Source organism: Calypte anna, chromosome 5A (assembly GCF_003957555.1).
Source record: "Calypte anna isolate BGI_N300 chromosome 5A, bCalAnn1_v1.p, whole genome shotgun sequence".
In the NCBI taxonomy this organism is placed as follows: domain Eukaryota; kingdom Metazoa; phylum Chordata; class Aves; order Apodiformes; family Trochilidae; genus Calypte; species Calypte anna.
This window is the reverse complement of record NC_044251.1, coordinates 24,093,109-24,113,870: the sequence shown is the minus strand read 5'-3', so window position 1 is coordinate 24,113,870 and position 20,762 is coordinate 24,093,109.

Below are 20,762 nucleotides of genomic sequence, written 5' to 3'. Positions count from 1 at the left end.
GAACTTCTCCCTTCAGGCATCAGTCTTGATGCTATAAAGCCATGTACCACAGATATCAGATGCCATTAGACTGCAAATCACACAAGCAGGGGGAATGACAGAAGTGGAGCCATCATCTCTTTAGGCTTAAGAACATGTTTTGTGAAGTCAAAAAATAATATAAACAATAAGATTTTCACTTGCTTCTATGATCTTATAACTACTTCAATGCTAGTATAAATACTAGTGCTCGTTCTGATATTAACAGTAAGAACAGCATCAAAAATTTCAGGTAAGCAGTCAGTATATCTTGGAGATTCCTCCTTTATTGCCGAATAACAGATGCCAATGATCTTCTGTTTTCTGTGTTACTTTTGGAGACGTTTATATTGTTCAAAAACCAGCTAGAACCAGTGTGTCCTATTTCCAGGACAGAAATTATTTTCTTTCTTGTAATTTTGCTTTCAGCTAAGTCTCTTCTGAGTAGCTGCACTTGCTGAAATTAACAACGTTTCGCGGTCAGTGTTTGCTTCCAGGACTGATAAAGCTCAAGGTTTATGGCTAGAGAATGGTGTACAGAACCAAAGCCACCACTTGGTTTCTTATGCTCCAGAAAGGGAGCAAGGGGATTGCACCTGCGACCCCCCTTCAGGGAGAAGTGGAACACACAAGTGACCATACTGACCAGAGTATTCCATCCCTTATGCACCATAAATTTGAGGGATAAAAAGGGTCATGTTCTTCTTCATCCATGGCCAGTATCCTGGGAGGATTCCATCCGTTCATCTGCCTGTGATCCTGATCCATGTCCTGAATCCATGTGTAACTGTGTTCAGCTCCCATCTGCTGCTGACTCCAGGAGTCCAGCAACAGTCTGATTGAACAGAGCCTAAGCCTCAATGTTGGCTCCTAAATGCCAGTGAGTTGCAGACAGCTTGTGGGAGAACACTAAAATTTCAGCTCCATGGATTTTCTTCTCTGTCAAATACAACAGCACTTGGAAAGTAAATATATACAAATGTATACAATAAATTAGGATTTAAAATTATTATAGCTAGCCCATATGGAAACAAGAATATTTAGACATTTTCTGTTCTGTCAGTGGGACCCATCTGTATCTTCAACACATCAAACTCCAGGTGTTAGACTTCACTAAGTCCATTCATTCTGTCCATATGAATACGGTGATTTGGACTCTGGAAACTGAGTTTTGTACTTACTACATTCTCATGACTGTATTCATACCATTCATACCATTTGACACCTTCATCTTTATGAATCAGTTCCTAAGATTTAAACCATATCTGTGAATGGCAACTTTGCAAGCCTGTATCTCTTATGGATCTCACTATCTCAGTTTTGGTGAAATAAATTAGTTGACAATCTTTACCAAAACATCTCTCTAAGCCTAAAAATTGTTCCAAGTGTTTCCATATTTCATTTTTTCTTTTGGCCACTACAGAAAAATATTTCATTTCTTTTCTATTCTGTTGCTAGCTGTTCTTATTGTCATTATAAATTAATGAAAATTTCTCTAAGCCCATACAGTCTAAAATAGATATTAACTCTTTTTGAAGCATGATCTGTGAGCCAGTTTTCCTTTCATCTCTTTCCTGTGTTCTGATAGCCTTTTCATCTGCAGAAAAGCTTCCTCAAAGCAATATCTGTGGTGTCTTCCAAAAACAATGAGGGCATGACAATGATAAAGCCAAGTACTTGAGTTAAGTTACAGAAAAAAATCTTTTTACAGAATAAAATGCAAGTTATTTGCTTGTATAGTTAGTTGCCATACCTCCTTTTGAACTAGGTGTGGCCAACAAGGTTGTCCTGATCTGGTCGTCTATCACAGATTCAAGAAGAGATCTTCAGCCGTAGATATGCCAGTTCCTTTCTGCTTCTCATGCACTTTTTAATTAAAGTTTACTTATATTGTCTTCTTATGTTAAATGCAGTACTTTAAAAACTTCTGTATTAAAACTTTTTAATCAGCTTGCCATGACTGATTTAACAGGAACATTTACTTGCATGGCTCAAAAATCAGAGATATCTTACAGACATCTGCTCCATTCAGTATCTGAGATATATTCAATCTGTGGTTTATAGACTAAGCCCTTGTACATTACAAAGCTAGTACCTCACAGTCAGATAAAATGATATAGTTGACTCATTTACACATACAATAATTTGAACTTCTTAAGAACTTTTCTGCACTGCAGTATTAAATAGTTCTACATCTCAACTTTCTTCATTTCAAAACTTCAAGAATTACAGATTTCTCTAAGTTGTCTAAGGAATGTGTGCATGCTCTAAACAAGCCATCTGTATTGAACTCGTATTTCATGCTCCACATAGGTTTCTTAAAGAAATTCAAACTGCTTCCAGCCTGAATTCAGAATATTTAAAAGACTCTCTGCATTTGAAGGAAGAAGACTGAGGCCAACAGTTCTGCTATTTTGCTGCAGTGAAACTCTTTACCAGAAAGACATATTTCATCTAAACAGAAAGCAATGTTTTCTCTTGGATACACTGAACACTACATATTGAACCTTCATTATTGTACATAAGCCATGAACTAAGATATTTCATGGAATATATTGCATTCCAGATAAATGCAAGGCTGAGTTTCAGATACATACAGGCAACATGACTGTACACTCCACTGACTGTTCACCCCACACACTGCCAGGAACAAAATGGTCTGGAAATAATTTTTGCCTGAGGGATTAATTTCTAGTATTAATTTAGCCACTTATATAAATTCTCTCATTTAAAGGAATGTTCACTCTTTATTTCCAATATATTCAAAATTCTTATATCTTTCAGTAAGACACAAAAGCTAAATTAAACATTATATATAATGGGAAGAAATTCTTTGGACTACACTGAGAAACAGTCGCTCACTGTTATAAAAATGGAAACTGTATGGGGGAGACAAAAGGGGCACTGAAGCCAAATCAACAACAGGAGAAAAAAATATACATTCATACATTTTCATTTAATGGGGTAATTTTCTTGAAGTTATAGCTCCCTAACACCAAAAACAATCTCATTTCACTGATAAAACAACTTCAGGATTTTTTCTTCAAGTTACAAATTATGCTTTGTGTTAAAAGATAATCAAGAATCATGATCTGATTTTGTTCCTAATCCAAGTTTATGAAATTCATACTAAGTATAACAGGCCATATTGAGATACCTTTATTTTTAATGGGTTCTATTTTTCTTGGAAAATGCCTCAAAACCAACAAATTTAACCATAGGGGAATAAAAAATTGTCTATCCAGACATCAGTTGCAGTCTACCTGCAGCATTCCAAGCCTCATAAACATCAACAGTCCCAGGTGCAACCTCCTTTGCCAAATTACTCTGTTCAAATTGACAAACTACTTTAAGGCAAGATAATAATTATCTTTAGAAAACTGCAACATGGGAGAAGCTTGATTTAATTTAATCAGTAGCACTGTAATTTGACTTATGGTGCATGTTTAATTATTCAGAGCACAAATATTCTTCTCAGAAAATTTTCATTAGGGATTCAGTCATTGGGAAAACCTAGTAATTTATGAGTTTTCTTGCCACATTCACTGTGAATATTAGGGGTTCTTTTTCCCTAAGAACTTTAGCTTATGCTGCTTTCTGTTGACTAAGTCCAGCTATGCTGAAATTGTATGACTGATAGAATAACCACATACTTTACTTACAGTTGATGTAAGTACTTTACTTACTTACTTTGATGCAATATTGCATCAAACTTACAGATTCACACAATTATATCATTCAAGTTTTTATAGCTACCTTTGACCCAGTTCCTGAAATGTAATTTGTTACTCCTTCTTATAAAGGTTGCAGAATTTCATATCAATATAGGACTCTTATTTGTAAAACAGATTAAATCAGTTAATCACTTATCCTTACCACTGAAAATAAGTCATTGAATAAATAATTCATGTGAAGCATTAAGAACAAAACTACCCCTGAAAGAATGTTGCTAAAAGCAGGATTTTTGAAGTTGTTCCTAAACCAAGCAAGATAAGTAGGCTAACAACAGCTCTAGGTTAGTGATCATTAGAGTGCTTCGCATTTACATAACACTTCTAAATATTTCATAATATATAAATGACTAAATTAATCCTCAAATACTTCCAAGAGACAAAGGAATAGATTACACTCACCTTGGAACTGTGCATTCTAAGACAGAGAAATACTGAATAACTGAGTGAAGCTAATGTTTAAAAAAAGAAAGAGGAACCTCAGAAGTCATGCTTTTCAGCCTTGCTCAAACCAGTAGCATTGCTACAGCAAAACTAAAAAGACATAAATTAACAGCCAGAATTTCTGGTTGATTCTGTGTAACATCTTTTAGTGGAAGTGTCTTTAATTCTTCTGATACAGAGTCTCCCAGCCACTGCCTCCAGAGTAAAATAATACAAACATACCCAGGCCTACAGAAGATTCCTTGCTTGAAAACCTCTCATTTGTGATTCCTACACAATCACTTTGCTTTTGCTGTTGTTGACAGTGAGCAAGAAGAGTGGTTTTTATATTATAAAATCATTTGTCATTATTCTTAACAAGGATACCAAACTACACTGTGTTGCGTGAAACCACTTGAGTTCTGATAAAATATCAACTCTGAAGAGTTTTATTGGTCTAGGTGTAGATCCATACATGTACATCTGTTCCTGATAGTAGTAGGCCATCTTTTCATACATTTTAAGAACTGTAAGACTGTGTCTTCTTCCCACACAGTTCGTCCTTTGTGGACGGACTATTTTAGTTTCAATTTTTTTTTTTTCCATCCCTGAAAGCATGGAAAAAAATTGGGATAGAGTATTTAGCACAAGTATTTTTTTAACATGCTAGGGATTCTATGGATTTAGTTACAAATTCCTTATTAAAACCAGTTAGAATCTTGGGCATCCAAGAATGTCTGGGCTTAAACAAGATCTAATATAGCTTTAAATATGTCCTGAAAAGTTTAGCATAGTGATCAATGCATGCAGAGTATCTTTGCTTCTCACTATTTTCCTTTCAGTAGTCATTCTACATGACATTTTTTCTTCAAGGCAACCAGCTGGACAATATTTAAGTCATTTCAAGATGGTGTCCCTTTCACTTGTTTTAGTTTGGATTTCACAAAAATATCTGTACTCATATTCCATACAGGCTGATTATACCTGAGGAAAATCGTAGTAGATATATGCAAATTAATGTCCTTGCATTATGTTAATCCCCAGTGCTGGAATGACCCTTCCTCTTATGTCTTATGAGACATAAGGACTAAACTCCTAGCTACTGGCCTTATAGAAAATGATGCAACATCTCCACCTGTAAAATTGTAATAGTCAGGGGGCTTGAAGGGATTATAGCTCAGGTGTCTTGGATCCCTGTAACATTCAGTATCATCTTCCATCCTTCAAATCCTGTTTCTAGAAAATATTTCAGTCTCTTTGGATGAAAGACAGTTTGCAAGCATCCTCTTCAATTATATTTCTAAGCTATAGATCAAGATGGGACATTTTGATATTACTCCTAGCTGCTCTGTGCAATCAAAATCTCTTGCACTGCACATTCTATCATCAGCTTCTAATGACTGGAGATGTATAATCAGAACTCATAAATGAGGCATGCCACTGCATCATCTATATCATCTATAATGAAATGTATTCTTTCTTAAAGCAAAACAGGGTGCATCTGGATTCTGCATGCTAGCAATAGCATCAATCCAGCCAGTGTACTTTCAGTCCTTGATGATGCACATTCATTCCTTTTATGCAACATTTCTTTTAATTCTGGGGAAAATTATTGCCAAAATGAACTCAGTATAGCTACAAATCCTTTCAGTGGGTGGCTGCAAAGAGACATAGAATCTTATGTTGGCTAGAGGAAGTGTCATCTACAATGGGAGGATGCTGTGTAAAGTTTATTTAGTGAGTGCATGATGATCACATCAGCCAGGATATTACAACATTGGAAGAAATTAGAAATGATGAGACACAAGATTAAAAAGTAAAAGCAAATTCTACTGCACAGAACAGGATAAGAAAGACTCACAAACTAACAGCTTTCCTAAAAATATACTAATGTGAATTATTGTGTGGCTTTTGTTGTCCTCTCCTTCAAATAGATAATTTTTGAGCTTATGAAGGACATTAAAAGTCACAAAATAATGACTGGGTCTAAAAATAGGAAGAACAGAACAAAAAGAATGCATTTAAATTCCTGAAGACAATCAGACAAATGTTATGTTTTAATGCTGTCATCTTGATATTTGAATAATTGCTAGAAATGTAGTTTCTATTTTTTTTTTTTCAACCTCTCTCTGCATCAACCAATGCAGTAGAAGTTATGTGTGAATCAGATTCTCTTATGATATTTTTCTATGTCGTGTCACAGACAGAAGTTTAGCTCTTAACATTTTATAAGAACATTTTTCACTTTGGTTCATGTCACACTAATAGGGGATGATATCACTGGCCACAGTTATTGCACTCTAACAATGCCTAACACACTGGATCTGCAGACATTTTGGGGATGGGCTTATGAAGACATCTACAGTCTCCTTACATGAGCCCACCCTTAAGTCTCATCAGGATGACATGAGCACCTACGAGTTACACGTTTCAGTCACCTCCAACGAATGCAGCACAAGTGATCACCAGATGACATGCAGTGCAAGGAAAATCAGAACTCAATGCTTTGCCAGGATATAAGACTGCAAAGTTGGACATAACCTCTGGGCCAGGTGAATCCCAGAACCGAGCCTGTATCTCCAGTCAAAACAAAGTACTATATATCTTCATGAAAAATTAGAGCAATGTCACAGAAAGCTGAAATAAGACCTAATAGATACAAATTTAAACTATGTTATCTCTTTCTCAGCTCTCCTGCTCCTTACCGTCAAAGCTTGTTGCTTTGGGAGACAAGTACCGTAGTGTTTCTATAGATTTAGGTGATAAGCACGGGCAAGTTTCCCAGCTTTTTCTCTACAAAACCATGTGTTCTTTAGTTCTGTTTCTTTGCCTTAATAGTAAGTATTTACATACGATATTAACAATTTTCCTCTTTGTGGTATTCTTCTTTACTATCTTAGCTGGTAGATGTCTTATTTGCACTATTTTTTTCACGCCTGAATATTTGACTGATTTTCTAATACTGCATTTATCCCATGCATTCCTTCCCCCAACTTCACCTCCTTGTGCTTATGAAATGAGTTTTGCATACTTAAATGACAAAGTTCTTCAGATCTATTAACCCAAGTATAGTGAAATGATATAGGAGAAGTTAAAAGACTCTTAAATGATAGATAAATGACCCTGTATGTTAAAAATTGTAGTATCTGTAATGACCTGTCAGTCATATATTCTCTGTACAGGCAATACGTGTAAAGAATATAGAACTAAAAAGCTTTTCACATAAGCCTAAAAGAATCATGAACTTATTTTATGCATAGCTATGATAATTTTAAACTCATCTTCTAGAAGAAAAAACAAATCAAAAGACATGCAGCAAAATTCAAAGGGTTGACCTCTTTACCCCTGGAGGTACCTTTGACTATGTAGAAATGGTCTGACCATCTCTAGGTAAGTTAGCCCCTGTATCTTAGCTTGCAGGACACTGGGTTTTGACTAGGTGGCAGTAACTTCATAACCTACCTGAACACAATCATCAGAGCATGTCTAGCTCTGACCTAAGCATATGCAGGAGAGCAAAGTATTTAATGTCTGTATTTTGCAGGCAAAGATGAGGCTATGAAGGCTGAGCAAGGTCAAAACAAATCTCAGATCCTTGGAATGTTAACAGATTTTAATTTAAAATAAATAAATAATGTTGTTTATTTTTCCTGTGAGTTTTATTTTTAGTATGATGACATCTGGTTGGCTTCAAGCTATTTGCACTTAATATCCAAGTCCTAACTTCTATATACACTTTTAAGATACAGCACAAGGTGAACGTTAAAATGAGGAGCTCTCTGTTAGAAGTTTATTATTGTGTTACATTTTTCCTGAATGTAAATATTTTAAACTAAAATTATCTACATTTTTGTTTATCCCTACATCAGTTGTTTTCAACTTATAAAACTACCTGAAATCTTTTCAACTGAAAGCACTGAACAACTTGAAAAAAGGTCTAATTTTTCAATAAACCAACTAAATTGGAGTGACATTTCATCATCTCACACATTTTTTCTCGTGTTTCAACCTACTTTTAAAAATTTCTTTTAAATATATGATTGAATTTGCAGCAACCATTTCACAGATATGCTTAAACCTATATGACAGATGAAAAAAAATGTGCTAGGTAGAATAAACTACTATTACCAATCTTTCTATTGCCCAAAGAAAACAAAAGTATGTGGTATGCAGGATATATTTCGACTGATGTCAATGGAAATGGCCTGGCAATATCACCTGACAATCTGGAAACAATTTAAAAATTGTCAGAAAAAAAATTTTAAAGCCTTGTGGAAAATCCTCAGCAAGTCCACATCATTGTAGTGAGGCATTACGGGATTTAGGTTCTAAACATTGGCTTTCATCAGAGATAATCTATCCATATTCTGAGAAGGCATAGGATCAATCCAAAACCAGAGATACCATTTTGACCTTCAGGCTAATGACAAATTTTTGATGGGCTTGGACTTGCCCCTGCCACCTCTCTTTATTCAGCTGATCTGAAAGCATCTGACTCAAAACCTGTGTCTCATCCCATTCGACTTCACTATTACCTCATAAACAAAATAAAGAGATGTGAAATGCTCATTTTGCATCTTTTTCCTTCATCTTTAGAGTAACAAAACCAGACAAATGCTGCATATTTCTGTTTCATTAATGAGAAAAAAAAATATAGAAGCTTTTGATTTTCAAGAATGCTCAAGGATAAGTACCAGTGCTGCCCAAATCAAGTATTCTTTAATTTCATCCCCTGATAGGGATTACTGAAGAAGAATTAACAGCTATGAAGGCTACTGTTATAATATCAGAAAGCAAATACATTATGGACATGGAGGAACTCTATAGAGAATAAAATAATACAGACTTTTTTTTCCCTCAGAATTAAAACAGCTGGTAGAACTGAAATTAAATCCTGAAATACACATTTTTTTTTTTCTGATATTAGTAGCAGCAGAAAAGCATCCTTTCCTGCCTTCTAGATCATATCCTGAAGACATTCTTGTTACTATTCTATTGGGAACCTTTGACCACATTATCTAAATACACTTAAGATGATTTCTCATTTACACTCCCACCCACAGTCCACGCTATACACAGGGTATATGCATTTTCTCCCAACAGTTAAAATTATCTTCAGTAGTTATGGCTCATTCACTTTCATAGAATCATAGAATTTTCAAGATTGGAAGGGACCTTTAGGATCATTTAGTTCCAACCTCCTGCCATGATCAGGGACACCTCCCACTAGATCAAGTCACTCAGAACCCCATCCAGTCTGGCCTTAAAAACTTCCAGGCACAGGGCTTCCACCAACTCAAATTTCAAATTTTCAAATTTCACATCCAAATGTAATAAATATATCAACATACAACATATTTTAATAGAATATGCTTCTTTTCTTCAATAATTTAAATGATAAAAATCTGCTCTGATAAGCCTCACCTCACCTAGAGGTTGTGTCCAACTAGTGGACTAGAATTCAAGTCCTAATCAATTTCCTCTGTTTAGCCAAGTGCTATTTTTACATGGTTTCATTTCCTTATAGGAGATTATTCTATTGTAGGCTATCAAATACGACAATTTCTGCATGGTGGCACGCCCTCTAGCAAGAGAAACAAAGAAGAATACATACATAAAATGGGATAGCATGGCTTTAAGTGGAGATCTGGATATACCTTATGTCTACAAGCTAAAGTCTTAGAAAAAAAAACCCCAAATATTTTTCTTCTGTTTCTTTTATAACATGATTTAAGTGACATTGAAATAGAATGCAAATTATATCTGAAGTGTTGGGGAGGGTACAGACAGCAGTGACTCAAGAGGTCCAATAGAGATGCAGAATACAGAAAATACCTCCAAGATAGACACATAATTTAATACTGATATCATTTTATATGCTAATTCTAAACCTAATAGTCCAAATTAATGTAAATTAAATTCTTGGGAGAACAAGAAAAAAGATTGCATAAGGATGAAAGAACTTCTGAAAACAAACACTAAAGAAACCGATAGCTTCTGTGGATCTTTGTTATATTCTTTGTGGATGTCAAGGTACAAACATAATGTTTTCCAAGTCAGTATTTGTGTTCATGTAGTGTGTTAACTTTCTTCTTCTCTTTCCATAATTTTCTTCCATTTGTCTACGAGATTGCTAATTCACTGATTTAAATGTGATAGAATTTCAGACCTCCCTCAGTCTTGGTCATATATAACAAATAGTTTACCACAGTGTATTTGCCTAATGAACTCATGTACAGTCAATTGTCTTAATTTACAATGCAACATTATCACATTAAACTTAGAAAGCATCATATGCTCTGCCTGCTCTTTTGGACAGTTTTCAACACTGACTGTGGTATGTTTTACACCATTTGGTCTATCATATTATAATTTACTGAGCGCAATGTGGGGAATGAATTAAGAAAAGCCTCAATATTTTTTTCTGATAGCTTTAGCTTACCATAAAAACAAACTTAGGTTTCTTATATGATGCCTCAGAGAACTTACAAATGTAGAGACTTTAAACTCTAGGTCATATGGTTCAAATCCCTCATAGACTGCTGGTGAGGTAAGCTCATCCCCACTCAACAGCTCTGATGGCTGTTTCTGTCCTGTTGCAGGTGGACTGAGGGCTCACTAGACTCCAGAAGTAATTTTTGTTATATAAAGGGGAAAAGAAAAACCTCCCTCTGAATCCTATGGTGTAAATTTGTGGTGAGTTAGTGTTTTCTCCTAGGCTGCTACAAACTTATACCTGTGATGAATGAGTTTACTTTTATTTGAGAAGAATAAAATTGGAAAACCCATATCCAGCTTTATCTTTCCTGAATTTCTCATTCCTGTGAAATATCTTGAAGCACAAGCCGTTTTTAAATTAATTAAGCCAGTATTACTTAATAATGCTTATGGGTGAATCATAAAAATGCCAAAAAAAATTGAAAAAAATAGACACTTACCTGCTATCATGCCATGCTTGGATTTCAGTAAGAAAATCCACAGTTGGATGCTATCAGAATCAAGGAGGTGCATAGCCACAAAAGGTCTGCAATTATTTGACAACTCATTAGCACAAACTAATGCAGATGTGATTAATTCAACAAGTGTAATCATTTTGTACAGGTGCAGGCTTTGAAAATTTGACCTGCAGTCAGAGACACATCACACCTGATGAGTTGGATGTCTAGGAGAAAGGAGCAGCCCAAGGGCATATGCAAAGTGCATACGATACGTGCAATATCATGCAATATTGCAACATGTGCAATATGCAATTGATAAAGAATCAATTTCATAAGCAAAACATCTTAAAATTCTGTGATACAAACACCCATTGATAGCATATTCCTGGCTTTGCTTCTAAGTAAATGCCAAATGCAGCTGCAATTGAAAAGGCAAGGCCAGGAAAGGCAGTAATTTGACCTACTGACCTCAAACATGTTGTTTTGTCACTGTTGTGTCACTGTATGCCGCAATGAGCTGTGTCCTAATCAGCTTACAGAAATGCCAGAAAAGTCAACCAAGAAATAGTAGGAGTAATAGAGATAATTAGAGAAAACAACAGAAATATGTCTGAAACAAAAGGTTAATAAGCAAACCTTCCAGATATGAAACACTGAGAGAAAAATGAAGAGAAACAAATAAATTTCAAAATTCTTCCTAGTTTTTGATCTAGTGGTCCCTTAAACCATTAAACAATTATGAAATATATTTTGTCTTAAGAATTTAATCTAGCTTCTTCTGATCTTTGTAAAAGCTGTATATATATGATTTATAATAGTACAGTGCCAGCACTATCTATCATTTATGAAAAAAAAAAAGGCAAAACAAAAACCCAGGATTAATTTATAGCCCCTTTTGATGCACAGTGCCATTCTCTGCTCTTTAAATAGAAAGAGTTAATTTCAAGGAAGAAGAGGAATTATATTACAGGGTCTGAAGCCTGTATTTAATTTATGGTGAATTGTTCATGCAGAGAAATGGATTTTACAATGAAATGAGGGATTCCAAACCTTTCAGCTGTTTAATAAACCATATAAATAGAAGAGATGGATTGGGATTGAACTTCTCAGCCCACCTGCCTACTTGCACATATAGCTGAAATACTCTTGGGCAATAGAGAATAAAATAACTTCTTTCCTATTCCTATGGACTGGGACACTCATGAACAATAATGATAGACAGGCCAATCAAGCAGACAAATGAACTCTGGTGGTTGTGGGATATTTCAGCAGACATGTCTATGGTGCACTTTCCCATTCAAGTAAAAAATTTTCTGAGAGACAGAACGTATGAATTACAATTTCATAACATGAATTTTTATTCCTGATTCTCACCATATTTTTATATGGTCTTTCTCCAGTATTTAACTTATATTTGGTCTTCCATGAATGTAATAAAAGATACAACACTGAAAAGTGAAATATGAGACAGCTATTTTTACATCAAATATTCTCACCATGTCAATGTCCTTTGCTCCTCAGTTCCCAAAAGTGATGTTCAAGATGAAGAAGCAGAGTTAAGTCCTATCTATTTCAGTTTTCAGGCTTTTTTACTGTGCTGTGACTGCAACAGTTTTAACTATCAGCTGCTTATAGTAAATGCTGTCCATTAGTAAGCAGTCTTATTAAACCATACATTTCTGTAGACAAAAGTATAAAGTTTAGTCCCAAAACAGATACTTGAAAGGATTTAATAATTTACTCACATCCTTTTCTGGGGTGTTAAATTCTCTCCACAACCTTTTTAACTTTTCATTTTACAATATTAAACTTGTAATGTCAGACTCAGAAGAAAGAAATTTTGAAATTTTTCTTTTTTTTCATACATTATTTTCCTCTTGCCCAGGATTCATTTACACTAAACATTTTCAAGATATCTGCAATTTTCAGCAGTATAACACTATTTGGAACTATCCTAGATGATTGCTTATAATGAACGCTAAGTATCAAAATTTTAATTATGAAAATATTATCAGGCAGCTTTCACACCATTTCCTGTTATCAGTATACCTAATGTCTTTTGATTTCTTCCACTCTCAAATTAGGGATTTGGTACAAAGCAGAAACTTGAAAAGGGAATTGTTCAAGTTATGGAAAATGCTGATATGTTGAACATTGGTCTACATTTTTTTTTCTTCAGTCTTATTATAGCAAAGAAGGAAATACCCAGTTTCAAACAAGCAAATAGTTTGTACATTCAGAATGTACTTAGTTTTGTAAAGGACAGTAACATTTTCAAGGAATCCAGCCTAAGTAAAGATGAATTTTAGAGCCGTTCGACTCTTCCCTTTGACAGTTTTGCAATCCCACTCACTGGTTTGAAATACATCAACTCATTTTTTCACATGAAACAAAACCACTACTCATTATTTTTCATTATTTAAAAGAGTTTATAAATATTAATGTATTAAAATTACCCTATATTTGTTTCTCTATTTTCTAATTAACAAATCCTGCAACATTACTTGATGCTGTTAGAAACAGAGCAGTAACTCAAGTGATAGTTGAGTATCAAGAATAATGAATTTTAATACTATATTTTTAAAAAAATGATGAAATTTTACACATTACATATAAAATTAAATTGATATAATTTTAATATTCATCACATACATAAAATCATGGCCTGGGGAGATTTCTGAGTCTCTTTCACCCATCTTACTTGAGGTCTCTGGAAAGAGGCACAAATATTCTTTGGCTTAAAGTCTACAACATACTTAAGTTGTCACTGCCTGTTGCTAAAAGTGTATCCCTTTAAAATTCAATTACTTAATAGGTTGACCAGTGGCATTAGCATTATATTAGAGCAATTCACACAAAGAATGCAGACTGTAGACAGTCAACCTGACGAAATTTCATGAGAATGGTTCAACTTTAATTCTCAGCCTTGCTCTCCCTCTTTTATTACTGATTATGCAAAACATCATAAAAGGTCAGTCCCTCTTGACATAATTAGTGGCTTCTTTTTATAGTGCCTGTCTTCTTCAACAACTAAAGAAAATGAAAGGACCATATAAAGATGTCAAACATGCAAAGTTGTCATAAGCTGTTCTAGCACTCAGGATTACTTAAGATAGAAAGTGCCTCAGTAAGTAATAAGTTTTTTAGTTCTAAAACTAAATATTGTTGATAATATTTGTTGATCCCAAAATATTCACAATCTAATGTTACAAATACATTGTTGATGTTAAAGTTAGATGAACTCATTGTCGTAATCTGGGATGTAATGCCATAAGAACAAGCTAGTGTCTCTGGTCCTCCCAGGATGAGAAAAAAATATATGGACAAAGAGTTATTTCCTCCTTTCACAACTGAAGCATCTTGACTTGACACCAAGAGACAAACTCTTTACCTTAGAAAGACTTGAATCTTCGGTGAGTGACATTTCTCCTTCCTGTGAAGGGTGTGTTCAGTTCTCATTTTACTATGGATAAAACAGTTTGAACACATTGAGTGTACTATATATTCAATCACATGTATCATCGTGTTCCCCACAATAAACATAATTTCACCATCTGTCCAAGAACAAGATATGTAGGTTCATCTCAACTTCACCATGTAAGAAACTGTGTCTTCACTGTCAATGTCCTGTTTGAAATGAGATCTTAAACCTGATACTTATATCAGCCAGTGGTATAAGTGATTAAATAATGTTGTCCTTACAGGGAACTGTACAAAACATTAATTGATGATTATAGCAAGTATCATTATTATTCACAGAAACCACTGAGGATTATAAAATACATGATAAAATATGATACAGTGATTGATAACCTTTGCATGTTTATCACGTAACTTCCATGAGAAAAAAGCATCTGATCCTACCTCACTTTGAATGCCCACACAATAAGGCATATACTAAGAATGTACTTACTTAAAAACATGTTTTCTTTTGAGGTTGTCATTTCATCAGCATGTGTTTTGCATTAGAGGGCTGTTCAAAGATGTGGTTTATTGGAAATTTTCTCTTTTTTCTTCCATTTGTCCTTAACAGAGCAATAATTTTCAATCTTTCATATGTGACGTGTTAAAATATGTAGTTCTTAAAAGTTTTATATATACTTTGTGCTAGATTCATTTATTCTGAAGAGAAAAAAGTAACAAAAGCAGTGTAGTGAATTCTTATGTTGTCTAGCTGCATGTCTTCCTTGTAGTCACAGGAGCAGTGAGTGTGGAAATAAACATAGAATAGGGAAAGGAATTCAGAAAAACTGTGTGATTACTATCCAAGTTGACAGTAAAAGTCAAGTGAGCAAAGTTCACCAGAAATTCAAGATACTTGAAAAAACTAAAGAGAAAAATTAAAAGTGGAGCCTACTTAATGTTGCAGTAGTAATTTCCTTTGGCTTCTTTCTGAGGCAGAAATAGGAAATATGTCATAGTAGTAGTATATGTTACCTGAATGTGTTTCCTCAGGGATGTAAAGTAGTTAGAAGTTGAAGTTCCATAAATGGAAGCCTTGATGATATTTTTTTTAATTAATATATTTTTACCAAATCTGAGCTATTCAAGTTACCAAATCTGAGCTATTCAAGTAAAGTATATATACAGCCACTAGCCATTCATTGCTAGACTTGATCTGGGAAGTCCCACCTATTGGCCACCTCCCTTGTAGTTTGCCCAAAGAATCAGCAAAGTGTTAAAACATATTTTTGTTTCAAATACAATTAATGTAATGTATTGTATAAATCTGTTTTCTTAAAACGATTCTCAATTTTTCAGCACTGCATATGTACTTTTTTTAGCCAACTGAATGAAAACTGTTCCTCTCAACAGGCTCCAGCCTTCCAACACTGAAGATGTTTTAGAATGGCTCCAAATTTGTTTAAGAACTTGCACTAACCACAGTGCAAGAATATCCCTTCTATTCAAAGCTTTGATAGCATACAAAACTAAGCACCCCATGAGAGATATTGAGAACCTCCATCTCCTATTAACTTCAATGAGAAAGGAGGGCACTCATCAACTCAGTAGACCCAAGAAAATGTACCTGCATAAAGGAAAAATGAATTTTCCAGCACATTTAGTTCCAGGGGTATCACAATAGCTTTTCCTCCCATGGCATGATTCCTAGTCAAATTATGGAGTGATTATTCTATTTCTGTTTCTGCATTGAATATGCAGCTTAATTGCTCTTTGTTACTGAATGTAGAAAAAGAGAAAGAAAAGAGAATAATTTTGGCTGAGTCTATCTTGCTGCTGTGGAGCTGGAAGCTATTATTTTTGATGTCCAGCTTAGAGAAAAAATATCTAGTTCCTGCCTTGGTTACAACCAGTAGAGATTAAATGCATTTAGGAAATGAGCACCCTCCTACTCTTTTGAGAAAATACTCTCTGTCCATAATATGTTAACTCTATAGTGGTACTGGTGATTTGTTAGTACAATGACACTTGTAGCCAAAGTGAGTCAATGTTGTTAGCACAGAGTCTGTCCTGTGCATGGAAGGGTGGCAATGCCTTGTAACTAAATGGCCATGGTCAGCAACAGAAAAAATTCTATTCAAGCATGTCTAGAAGAATAAAAAATACAAGCAAATCTTAAGAGCTTTTTTTACTAGACAAAGTAGGTTGCTGTGAGAGTCTCAGCAGAATGCTTGGGATGCCTTTAAACTGGTTTCTACATTATTTTGCTTGCTTTGTTCAGAAATGGAGGAAACCATGGTAAGCAAAATAATGTAGAAACCAGTCAAAATTTAGACATTCATACCTTCAGCTAATCAATTGATGCAGGTTAATGAAATAGGGATATGCTATCAAAAGGTGATATTCTCTTTGATCTAAAGTATGACTGACTACCCTGTGGTCCATTTCCTTTGCTTGATCTTCATTGCATCTCAAGATAAATTCAAAACTAATCCAATTTAATTTACTCCTCAATTACAAAACCTGTCTGGGGACTAACACAATGCTGCCCAAAGGGGTGTCTATTTTCAATTTGCCTATCCATTCCATAAGTGCTATTTTCTTTAGAACACCAAAAATGCCAATGATTCCCAAAGCCTTATAGCAAAGTTTGTTGTCAAACCTCAAATTACATAATTTAGTTTCACCACCTGTTACAAAAATTAAATGGATGATCTATAGTTGCATACACCAGATGGGGAGAACAGTTTGGAAACACTTTTGAAGGGTCAGAATTGTATACAGAAAATTATTGTCTTTTCAGCTGGTCGATGATGTCCCTTGCAGATGTAAAATCTTCACAGAAAAGAAAGAGAGTCAGGAGGGGCTCTTATGCATCAATTTGTAGGTAAAGAAAGAATTTGGAGCACGTAGATGAGGCAAGCACAAATGAGGATCAAAGTGATCAAGTTGAAGGTACAGAAAGAATTTGGAGATGAGGACGAAAGTGTGTACAGAACATGTCAAACTGAAACGTAATGCAGACTGTGCACCAAATAAATTAGAAAACAAACATTAATATACCCTTACACAAACTATTAAAAATACAGTGTCTAGTTCTGCATTACTGAATTAAGTATTTCTTTAACCATATGACTTGTTAAGTTACACTCAAAATCTATTTATTTTTAAAACTCCTCATACTTACTCTATACTAAGTATACTTACTCTGTTCATTCCTTCAAAAAAACGATAAATAGTTGTTCCATAAAAGTTTTTATAATCTTTCCTCTGTGATCATCATCAACAACAAAGATGAAGTTCTTAAAAAATATTTGATTTTTTTCCAGATTTTTGCTGGAGGAAACAACTAATTTGAAGTGCTATAGTTCTTAATATGCATCTTTGTCTTACATTTCATTAAAACAAACATGAACTGAGGTTTCACTATTTACCTCTTCATTGGAATAAAAGTTACACATACTGAGAAAATTAAGTTAAGTCAGAAACCTAGTGTTAGGACAGCTCCTACTGCACTGGTTTAAAAATTATGTGTTTAATCTTGGAGAAATAAAAGATAAAATACAAATAAAAATGCATTAAATTTTGTGCTGACACACACAGATTAATTCCAAAAAGAGAACTACTTCCTGATTTTCACTTGCAGCAAGATCTGGCTAACTATAGGTGCATAAAGGTAAAAATCACAAATGGTACTAAAGCAGTTAAATTGTCCAAGCAAGGACAGAATAGTATTTGAGCAGAAAAAAATTCTGAATTAATTCACTTATACTGAGAAGCAATTGTATAAATATCTTTTCAAGACGTATTAGTTATTACTATTTTAATTAACAGTAAATGACCTTTATTTTCACCATCATTCTTGACTTTATTGAAAACTTCAATATACATCAGTGCTGAGGGAAAATCAGTAATTATTTTAGTACAAGATCAAATAAAACAAAAACAACAAAATAAACAAAAAAGCTCCTCTTCTTTTTCAGAAGTCCTCTGATTGAAGAGCAAAATGAAAAGCTGTGACTATGAAGACTGCATCGTGTTGGTTTTTAACTTATGTGTGATAGTGAGATGTGCCAGACACCGAAATCTATTTAGAAATGACCAGTTTAAGATGGGTATTTAAGTCAGGGCTCTGCTGGATGAGTGAAACACAGAGGCAATACAAACTTCCTTACAAACCTCCTTATGAGTAGGAACGAGAGCTGTCTAGGATTCCCTAGATGCTAAGATGATGACAGAGTTACCTGTGTGCAACATGCTTTCTGATGCCTGAAAACACTAGACATGCTGTGCATGTGCATCACAGCTGGTTTATGCCTGTGCCATAAAACCACTCTCTTCACAACAGGTATTTTATCAGGTGTAAGATGTACCAGGGTGTTACACATGCAGGAAAATCTACCTGGTACTTCCCCAGCTGTCAGGCATGCTCTACAGGAACATAGCAGCTATGCACCTAAGGTTTATTCATCACTACTTCAAAAGGTAAGTTTTATTTTCTGTACAAGTCACATGCTCTTAATCAACTCACACTGTCAAAAATTAGTCAGGATTTCCAGGTTCTGGGATGTGCAGGCCTGTTGCACTGTAGGCATGACTGATTTTTGGATTTCCAAACTATTGCCACAAGTTTTCATTAATTTCCTAGACTGTATTTTTACATGGAAAAAGAGAGCATGATCAGAAAACAGGGGCTAAGAATAGTTCAAGAAATGATCTTCCTAAGGTTTGAATTAAAGATCAGAAAAGTACAACATGAATTGTTCTTCCATTTTTTGCTAAGTCATTGTGGTGTTAAAAATGCAATCCTTGTGATAATATAGATTTGTTTCCTCTGTGAACTAAACTGTAACCCAAATGTCTCATATTAGCCCCAAGCAAATTTTATCTATAAATCTGGCCTAAAAGTTGGAGAGAATAAAGCTGAAATACATCTTTTAATTCACTATTGTGATCAACTGCCTCTTCTTTGTAATAGAGACTTAAGCACATGAAAAGTGTTAAAATAAAAAGTGACAAAGGTTTATATTTTGGGGGGTCAAGTTATTTCCAGGATTTCCATTTTTTAATTTCTATTAGATGCCATAGGAAAAAAAAAAGGGGGGGGGGGGAACACTTTTAATATCTAATGCTCCAAACTACTGAAAAACACAACATATCAGAAAAAAAAGCCATATTAGGTGTTCAAGACTCAAGGTCTTTGATACTTTGAATTTCTGATTGTGTTTCTCCAGGTATCTCCTCTTACAAATCTAGTAAATTCCACTTGAGATGACTTCCAGATTGCCCAACTGAGGTATGATCTTTCCAATTAAAATAAATCCCTCACAATCTGTTTTATGAGTGTCTCATGAAAATTAGATTATTTTGTAGTTTATAAAACAAAGAGTTTTACAATCTTTCAAGTAAAGTATTAAATGTAAATTATTCATAAGATAATGGTCAAAAGACTGCCACTTATTAAAAAGGCATATTCATATTGCAAATAGACATTTTGTCATATTTGAGGACAGTGCCCATTCTCTCTTAAGTGATGTGAGAGGATATATTCTTTGGTTCTTGTTACTTTTTTTTTTTTTTTTTTTTTTTTTGTGGCCTGCAGATTAATGTTTATGTGGGATGAAGATCATCATTAAACAATCTCATTATCTCTGTTTGAATGAAAAGGCAATGATGCAGAAGAACAAAATTTCTGCATACAGATGGTACATTAGCTTGCATCCAGTATAATGGTAATAATTGGACTTTTATACAAGCTTTGATGATGAACTTTCAAATACTGAATTGTTTTTTACTCTTTACTCAACACCCTTGAGTTTCCTGCCAGAATTCATCAGAGCTGCCACTGAGATATCAGTGTCCTAGAGAAATTACATCAGGACCAAAGTAAAACCTCTATGTAACTGCCATAATGTTTAATGCTTCCAGTCTTGAGCTTTCTTTACTGAAATTAACCAATAATGTATCAGAAAGCCCCAGAACAGAACAATGACGTTCCTGTCCTAAATGAAAAAAATAGAAGAACAGAGGTTAAGTGAAGCACATGGATACAAATAGACTTAAATCTTGTAATGGGCATTATGTAAATAGCAAAGCTTAAAAAATGAAAAATGTGGAAATTCAGAGTTGGGTCTGATTCTCCTCTAAGATCTTAAACTGATTCTGCCAGTTGGAATTCCAGTGCCAAAATCAATTTTTTCTATTGGGTGAGCATTGTTTTGATTAATAGTGACTCCTCTCTTATTATTTT